This window comes from Benincasa hispida, chromosome 11, assembly GCF_027475165.1.
Source record: "Benincasa hispida cultivar pf3 chromosome 11, pf3_genome.v1.1, whole genome shotgun sequence".
In the NCBI taxonomy this organism is placed as follows: domain Eukaryota; kingdom Viridiplantae; phylum Streptophyta; class Magnoliopsida; order Cucurbitales; family Cucurbitaceae; genus Benincasa; species Benincasa hispida.
The window spans coordinates 72,689,513-72,698,091 of record NC_143488.1 but is presented as its reverse complement, the minus strand read 5'-3'; positions in this window follow the sequence as shown (position 1 = coordinate 72,698,091).

The window sequence follows — 8,579 nt, the reverse complement described above, 5'->3', positions numbered from 1 at the left end:
TGCTCGCTTTTTCCAAATCCCAGTGGGGGGCCGGTGCTTTTCTCTCCACCAGACATACGTAACGCTTTAGCTAGTACACGAAAGTGCACACCAGCTAAGGCCCCTAAATGATCGCTCAGTGATAAAGGAGGTAGAGGTGCAGAGACAGTCGTTTGCTTTGCTCTTCTTCTTCGGACACATTTGGCATGGTTCTAAAACGATGGGAGCAACACTTGAAATGGCAATCCATAAAAAAACACCGATATGGAGATCGACTAAAACAAGGCGATAACCAAAAGGAAGAAGAAAAACTCCCATCATCTCTTTACGCCACTTTAGAAGAAGGGAAGACGCGTAGATCTAAATCAGTACACAGGGATCTGTCCTCAAGTGATTTATCATTCAATGAATGACTGAAAAATCTAATGTTTGTTACTTTGTACATAAGTAAAACATTCAAAATTGTACTTATGAGTTTGAATTTCATATTTCCGTATGTGGAAAGAAGTATAAATATCTTCATATACCAAATGCTCGCTAATTAGTACCGCAAGTTACTATACTATGCTTAACTCTTCCTATGTCGATTCTTTTTAATGAATAGATTCGATCGTAACTTGGAATATGGAATTCAAAGGGATCAAATAGGAAATGATGGTTTGATCCTCTTATTTTGATTTCTCGAACCGAGAGATCCAACGAATAATCTATAATAAGTCGCAAATCCAGATCGGCTAATTGTTCTCGTATAGCACCTGCTCCGGTAGAAATTTCTCGATTTCGAAATGTATCGAAGCCTTGGGTAGTAAAAAAAGTGTGCTATCACTCATGACTTGGTATAGAGTCCGTGTAGTGGTCGACTCTTTTCTTGTTCTTGTGTCGAAATAATAAACTAATTAATTATTCTTGATCCCGTTCGTCAAAGATCCCTATTCTTCATATCTGAAAGAGGTTGACAATAAGTTCTTTCAAAATTAACTATTTTTCCCTCTGTCAGAGGTGTTCCAGAAAGTTTCCAACATTCATTCTCGAGCGGGGAGCGAGTTCAAGACCAAAGAAAGTCACGATCAAGGGTGTAGTACTATTTGTAGTCATGCCTTTTCTTCTTCTTAAAACTATCTTCCCCACTGTGTCCTTCTGGATATGGTCTTGTTCATCCCCAAGTAGCGAACACAGACCAGAAGGACACCCAGATTTGAACTGGGGAAAAAGGGATTTACAATTCCAATAGACTTATTGGAAGGTCCCATTGGCGTGCATCTAGTAGGAATTGAACCTACGAATTCGCCAATTATGAGTTGGGTGCTTTAACCATTCAGCCATGGATGCTTAACGAGGATCCTCGTACTCGCCAAAAGGCCTCATCTCTAGAAGCCCAGCTCGCGAGGCGTCCCTCCCGCAGTAGGGTTCCAAACCTCGCCTCGCTCTTGTGACATGCTATCAGTAGCGGGACGTTCTGTCAATCGGGGAAACTCTCTCCGTATACCTCTCATTTGAATGGAAAAAAGGCTGTGAAGGTTTGATCTTCGAGTCGATTCTCATCATGCCAAATCGTACACTAACTGCTATCCGCCTTGAACCGGAGCCCCACATGGCTATTGAGAACGAATCAAATCAGATGGTTCTATTTCTCAATAGATTCTAGAAGCTAAACTAAAAAAGGGTATCCTGAGCACGGGAGGGTAACGAGATTCAACTGGATGGTCACGCTTCTTCGAGCCCACAAATTGAAGACAAAATTGAGTCAGAAGATCGAATAAAATCTTTAAACATTAATAGCAGGTCTGATTCCAGCATTGAATAGATCCGAAGTATCCGCGTTACTAGGTAGAATGCCTTTGGCTCGCCCTTTGGCAATTCTCCTTCCCTTTCGTTTTTACTAGAGAGATCCAGACCATAAAATTTTTGTCTCACTTTACCATTATTTACTCAAAGGCTAGAAATATATCTTTTCGCTAAGCGTATATAATAAAATAGAGTGAAAGGGTCCACCCCGAAACCAAGGGGGTCGCTGAGACGGCCCTTTTTTTTTTACCGCGGCACCTTCACCCTTCACAAAGACAGGTGCAGGTGCGCTTCGCTCGACCACTAATGTCCGGTTCTGTAGTAGAGATGGAATTGAGAAATAACCATCAACTATAACCCCAAAAGAACCAGATTGGATAGTACGGTGGTAGCATCCAAATGTGCAAATGTGGTGGCAGGTCGTCTAAGTCAATACTACTTGCTCGGTCTTTTTTTCCTACTTTGGGGTGGGCCTCTTCAATTCAACAAAGTCAGGCTTGAAAAGCACCTTTGATATAGCATATTTCTTTCCCACCAGGATTGTGAGAATCTACTGTATGTTGGGGACCTTCTCTTTTTCGGGATCGTCGGGATGGATAGCTGGTCATGGTAACCAAGGCGACGATCCTAACATCATTTATGAGGAGCCATTAGCATGAAGGTTCCAGATCCAAGTGGTAGTATCAGGACCCTTAGCTATTGTTCTCGAGAAATGACCCGATGTCTAAGCCTACAGGACAAACTTGCTTCTTTTGATTAACTCGTCGCTACTTCTGACCCATCAGCATGAAGGTTCCAGATCCAAGTGGTAGTATCAAGACTCTTAGCTATTGTTCTTGAGAAATGACCCGGTCGTGCATGGCTGTCGTCAGCTCGTGCCGTGCCAATACTGAAATGAGTCTAGTTTGACTTTTCTAATTTGGTCCAACTACCAGCTCGAAGACTCGCCTTTGTAAGAAGCCGGAGCTCTCTTTGGAGTTCCATTTTCAAGGTGAAAGCCTCGACATCGAAAAAGGCTTAGGCAAAAATCCATGCATGGGGTTATGTTACGAATGAAAAGAGGGCTAATAGAACAGGAAACCCGGGGATGATGTAAACCATGTACGTTCGGATTACAATAGGTAAAGAGTCTTAAAGATATTTTTTGTGGTTTGAGAGAACTGAATCAAGATCCTCTTCGGCCTTATGCCTATTTTGCCGTCGGAGGTTTGGTCTTTCTCGTTGTGGATTCCGATTCATACGGTCGTTCTCTACTGCATTGGATTTTGAGATCATATCTAGTATTCGCATTTTCTTTGAAAGGTCTTTTTCTTTTTCGAGATTCTGTTGGTGTGAAGAGGAAACCCCCAACGAAAAATAGACACTATTCCTTATTTTCTATTATACTCACGTAGATATTACATTTTAAAGTTCTAAAATTGATTTATACTTTACTGGTTTTCTTTTATACTTGGTCTTCCATAACCCGAGCTTAAAGAAGGAAGAGATATGAGCATCTATTTGAGTCGGTCATTTCCAAGTTCTAATTCGAGTTTTTTCTTATGTAGAGGAAACGCTTTACAATAAATGAAGCATGTCCAAAAGTAGACAAAACCCTTTCGAAAACTAAGTGATAAGGGTTTTGTGAAATCTTCTAAGATGTTTGCCCCTACTTGCTGCATCAAAAACTAAATCACAAGCTTCTGGCATTCCTGGTCTTACTGTGCATTCATGCAGCAAGCTTGCTTCTAAGTCCAAGTGCTAGCTACGTTTCCGAAACGGATCCTATCAAATATTTCACATTTTCTATGATCATCGATCTCGGCGGCCTTTTGCTTTAGCTCTTCGGCCCGAGCCTCAAAAAGCATCTTTCGGCGGAGGCGACTAGTCGCTTCTGGCGAAGCTGCGAGTTCAGGCTAAAGCAAGACCTAATTGAAAATGAAGCGAATTATTGATTGACTGAGATTCATTCTTTTTTAGCCAAGGCGATCAGCCTGACTTTTCTAGAAGGAGTTGAGTACCTTCTAGTAACGGCGAACAAGGGTCCCGCCGGGATTTCCCTTAGCACTCTACTTAAGGAAGCGAAGCAACCATGGGAAGTCCGCTTCAGTCATTTGAGTCTTTGACAACCACTCTCTTCTGTGAAACTCCTCCTTGTTCTATGATTGATCTGACCATGACTCAGAAATGCACCAGTTCTTAGCTCCACTTGGATGCGCTGATCCATTTATCCCACTTCCCTCCCCATTTCATCAAGTGGTCATGCTAGAGGCTATGTAATAGAGAATTGTTGCCAAAAACTCAGACTCTCTAGGCTATCGCTTTCTTTATTCCCGAAAAGTGGCATAAGCAATCTGCCAAAAGAAACCAAAATAGTCCTTGGTGAATAGGGCGAAAACTTGAACTATGCACATACATACTTTTAAAAAAAGGTAAAGCCAACAGACATGCGGGATTATTCCCGATATAATCATAAAAAGCTAATTTTTCAGGAATTTTAGACAAAGCTTCTGATAAACTTTGATTTTCGGCTAACCCGGCCTTTTTTTTAGGGCTATAGAGAATTATTCCTTTTAAGGCTAATTCTCTTCCTGAGAGGGTTCTAGATACGAGATAGCTGAGTCCGTATAGCCCTATATTATTAATAATTCAAAAATAGAATCGTTTTCCTTTCCTCATTATTGTTTGTATTGTTTATACAAGCCCTCAAACCTCCTTCTTATTATATCCCTTGTGCTTGGTTTGACCCTTCTTTCTTTCATCTGAAGCCCACGAGGAGTTGAAAATAAGCGTAGATCCGGAGATTCCCGCTCCATTCTTCTTAATCTTTATTCTCGGACTAGATTTGAACGGCATTTCGTGCTTGCTGCCCTGCGGAATTAGACCATCGACACAATAGGCTTGTTGATGAGAGATGGGACAACCTTTTCCGTTGTCTTTCTGATAAGGAAATCTCAATCTTCTCCATCTGAGGGAAGTTTTTTATTAATACTTTTGACATCCAAAGGCATTATTATGATATTTCAATCCGATTGGGTTCTATAAATAGATTCGGGATTTGATCTGCAGAAACAATATAGAATTTGTTTGTATTTTCCACTGTAACATTGGGGTAAAATGTGTCCTTCCTTGAACGAAGATGAACAGAGACTCCTTGGGATGTCAAGTTCGGATCTCAGTTCCTTTCTGATAAACAATACTACTCATAACGAAAAAGATCTCGATTTATTTACAGACAGATATCGTGTGTACTGATTGACCAGATGCGACTGATACCTGCTTTCTCTTGCTTGGCAGAGGAATGGAAGCTGTTGGAGAGAAAGAAGTGAGGCCCCGATCTGTACCTCCCCACCAATAGATAGAGACAAATAGGAATAAATCTTGATAGATATCAAAATACACTAAATAAATTTAAGTTCTTTCTTTGGCCCAATTATCGATTAGAAGTAGGCTGTTGCCTCGTGGTCAACTCGAAGGGGCTGAAGTTCGACGCAAATATTTTTGGTTGTTAAGTATCCACAGGTAAAGTAAAGACTAAAGAAAGGTGCCTTTAGCAGGCACACAAAAAAGAGCTTTTTGAAAATCGAGCTAAAGGGGCGTTGACTCAGCAACTAAACTTGAGGAATCAATGAACCCTGAAAGCATAGCTTTGGTGAGCGAGAAGCAGCCAGGTATAGGAGAAGGGAAACATACTACTAAAGGGCGGTTTGAATGTGGGGGCTGGTCACGTGTTACCAGAGAGATCCAGACCATAAAATTTTTATCTCACTTTATCATTATTTACTGAAAGGCTAGAAATATATCTTCTTTCGACAGAAAGAGAATGAACATAATTTGATCTTGATCCTTGTAGAGTGAAAAAGGGAAACGTACGAAGGAGCAAGCGGAGGCCCCCATTCAAGACACTAACCATGTAAAAAAATGATGGGTGGAATGGCGCAGCACTGTAGGAACCGGTCGGATTCGAACCGATGAATAGAAGTTTTGCAGACTTATTCCTTTTCGACCAGACGAAGGAGATATGAATTCCACTCTGGCTTGGCCCTTCTGTAGGCGCAAAGTTCATCATTCAATGCTTTCGGACTTAGTCCTTCATCGCGGGCTTGCTCACACGGAGGGACCTTCCACAATGAGTGGTATAGAAACAAGCAAAAAGAAGTAGGCCTCAAAGGAATAGCACGTTTGTGTCTGCACCCCCCTGAGTGGACGAGAAAGAAAGGATATTTCTCGGAGCAACCAAACCCCCCAGGTTCCAGACCCAGGAGTATACTTTCCCGTATGAGCATTCGGTACATGTATCAGTCCGTGGAAGAGTGAAAGGGTCACCACTACTGAGGATCTCCCCCCTAATCTTAGATAGGTCGTCTGAGGGTTCGCCGCGGTTCATTGCTATGCTTACACACTAGGCTACCCTTCTCCGAAAGCTCTGCAGGACCACCTACCACTAGTCTTCGGCCGGAGGGGTTTATTGCACAAAAACGCCGAAACGCAGGCCCCCGAAGAGGGAAGCTGATCTGATCCCCATGCGATGCGACATTCTGACATTACGGCAGGGCAACGTACGTGCTTCAGGCAGAACTGTAAAATCCCCCCTGTAAGACAATTTGGTTTTGACTAATGAATTGTGGCACCTGGTCACGACGTCAATCAAGCGCGTCATCTTTAACCTTTCGGAACTGGCGAGGTACTGGGCACATATGATGAGAAAAGGCACCGGGGCTCCTTTTGTGATAATGCCGGATGGCAGAGAGGGCAAGATGGTCTTACTTTTCTAGTTAGAGACCAACATCTTGGACCTAAAACGAACTATGTAATGTACTTTATCTGTTGGGTTACGGGTGGGCATTTTACTAGAGGTGGGTGGGTGTAGGGCGGACAATTTCAAAACGGACTCCCATTCATTAGATAGAGAAGATCGCCAAGATTTCGTGATCCGCTCGAAATTTCGTTATGGTCCAATTCTGACCGGTAATAGATACCGGGAAGTAAAGGTGCCATCTCCTTCATCAAGATGCAAGCAAAGGCGACCAGCTTTAGGAACTCCTTCTCTACCGTTCGAGTGTATCCCTATTTTTTTATCCAGATGTAAACGAGCAAGGAAAGAATTTTGATTTTAGACAGAAAAAATCTTCAAATAGAATTGAAGGTACGATAGGAGCTGTTGACAATTGAATCCAATTTTGCCCATTATTTTCATTTTCGTATCCGTAATAGTGCCAAAAGAAGGAAGGCCTAATTCCAAGTTGTTCAAGAATAGTGGCGTTGAGTTTCTCGACCCTTTGCCTTAGGATTAGTCAGTTCGATCAATATCGACGATATCGACCGTGACCTTGATACGGAGCTGGACCTTCTAACTATGATGAATGTGCTCACTATGGATATGATGCCAGAAATAGACCGATTTGGTATCACCCTTCAATTCGAATTAGCAAAAGAGGCCGGTCTAGAATCAGCTACTAGAGAATAGGCCGCTAAGGGTACGGATTTGCTAACTGTTCAATTCACCAGTGTTCTATTTGCAATTGAATGTGTATCCGCTGTGATTGAATCAGTAAGCGCAGGTTCAAGACTTTATATACACGATTTCCAGTCAATAGTCTGACGAGAGGTCTTTTTTAGGAAAAAAAATTCTCTTTTTCTTCTTTGTTTGCTTAATAATAACATTTTCTAAATAAAGAGTAAGTGATGTTCGAGAACGCTTCTTCTCCTTTTCCCCGTCTGTAATCTCTAATAAAAAATATAGCTCCATGAGCACTCCTGTCATAATGTGTTTGGATGCTGTTCATATTCCTGCGCTGTTAAGAGAAAAATTGTCTCCAAGGCCACCGTTTGTTTCTTTCTTGGATATGCTCAGTCCGGGTATAGATGCTATGACGTGAAATCCAAGAGATGAAGATTATCCTTGAATGTTCTCTTTAATGAGGTCGCCTCATATTTTCTTTAACCTAATTAATCAGCCCCGGGGAGAATGGTGATCGAGATGTATTGCGGCCTTTTCCTATTCATAAACTCAAACCTCAGCGCAACACAGAAAGAAGCAAGTAATCCCTTACCTAGTCAACTGGTCAATCTGTCTATGATTTCCGGATCGTGTTCGTGAACCTATAAAGAACTTTTCTAATTACTCCTCGGAAATGACTGAAAGACTGGCCTACGACCCTTCACAGAAAAAGGGTCTCTACTTCAAGGAATTTCAGATAAGTCTTTGGTTTGACGAGGGAATGGCAGTTGTTAAAGCATGGGATAGGAATGGAGGCATTCCAGCCCAACATACTCCGATGAATGGGTCGAGAGAGATAGGGATGGGAGGCTGCAAGCACTACGGGCGGAGCAGCATAGTATGAATAAGAAGCAAAGTCAATATTACGGAAATCGACATTAAAAAAAATAGGCATATTGGGAAGGAATAGGAGAGGGCTAGAAGCGACTCGTTCGTGTCAGCCATTCTTTTCTCCGAAATCCTTTCTTCGAAATCCTTCTTTCCCCTCGTATTTCTCAAGGGCGAGGAAGACAACTCTATCAATAACAAGAAAAAAGTAGCAATTCCGTTTAAAATGGTAAACGACTGATTCCTCTCTCGTTGTCTTAGAGGAGGTTCCTCTCTTGTTTCAGTGCCAGGGCTATGATTTTCTCGCTATTGAGACACTTACTTAATTTTAGGCGGAGAAGGGGAGGTAAGAAGGAATCAACGTTATCCACAATATTAAGGAAAGGTTTTGACTAAGGTCTTGTAAACAAATTATTCGATCTGGAGATCCCAACAAGGCTGCCGGAGACATCACTAGACCACCCAGGGATGTCTCTTGCAAAGAAGAATTCGTAGAGATTTTTCCAGA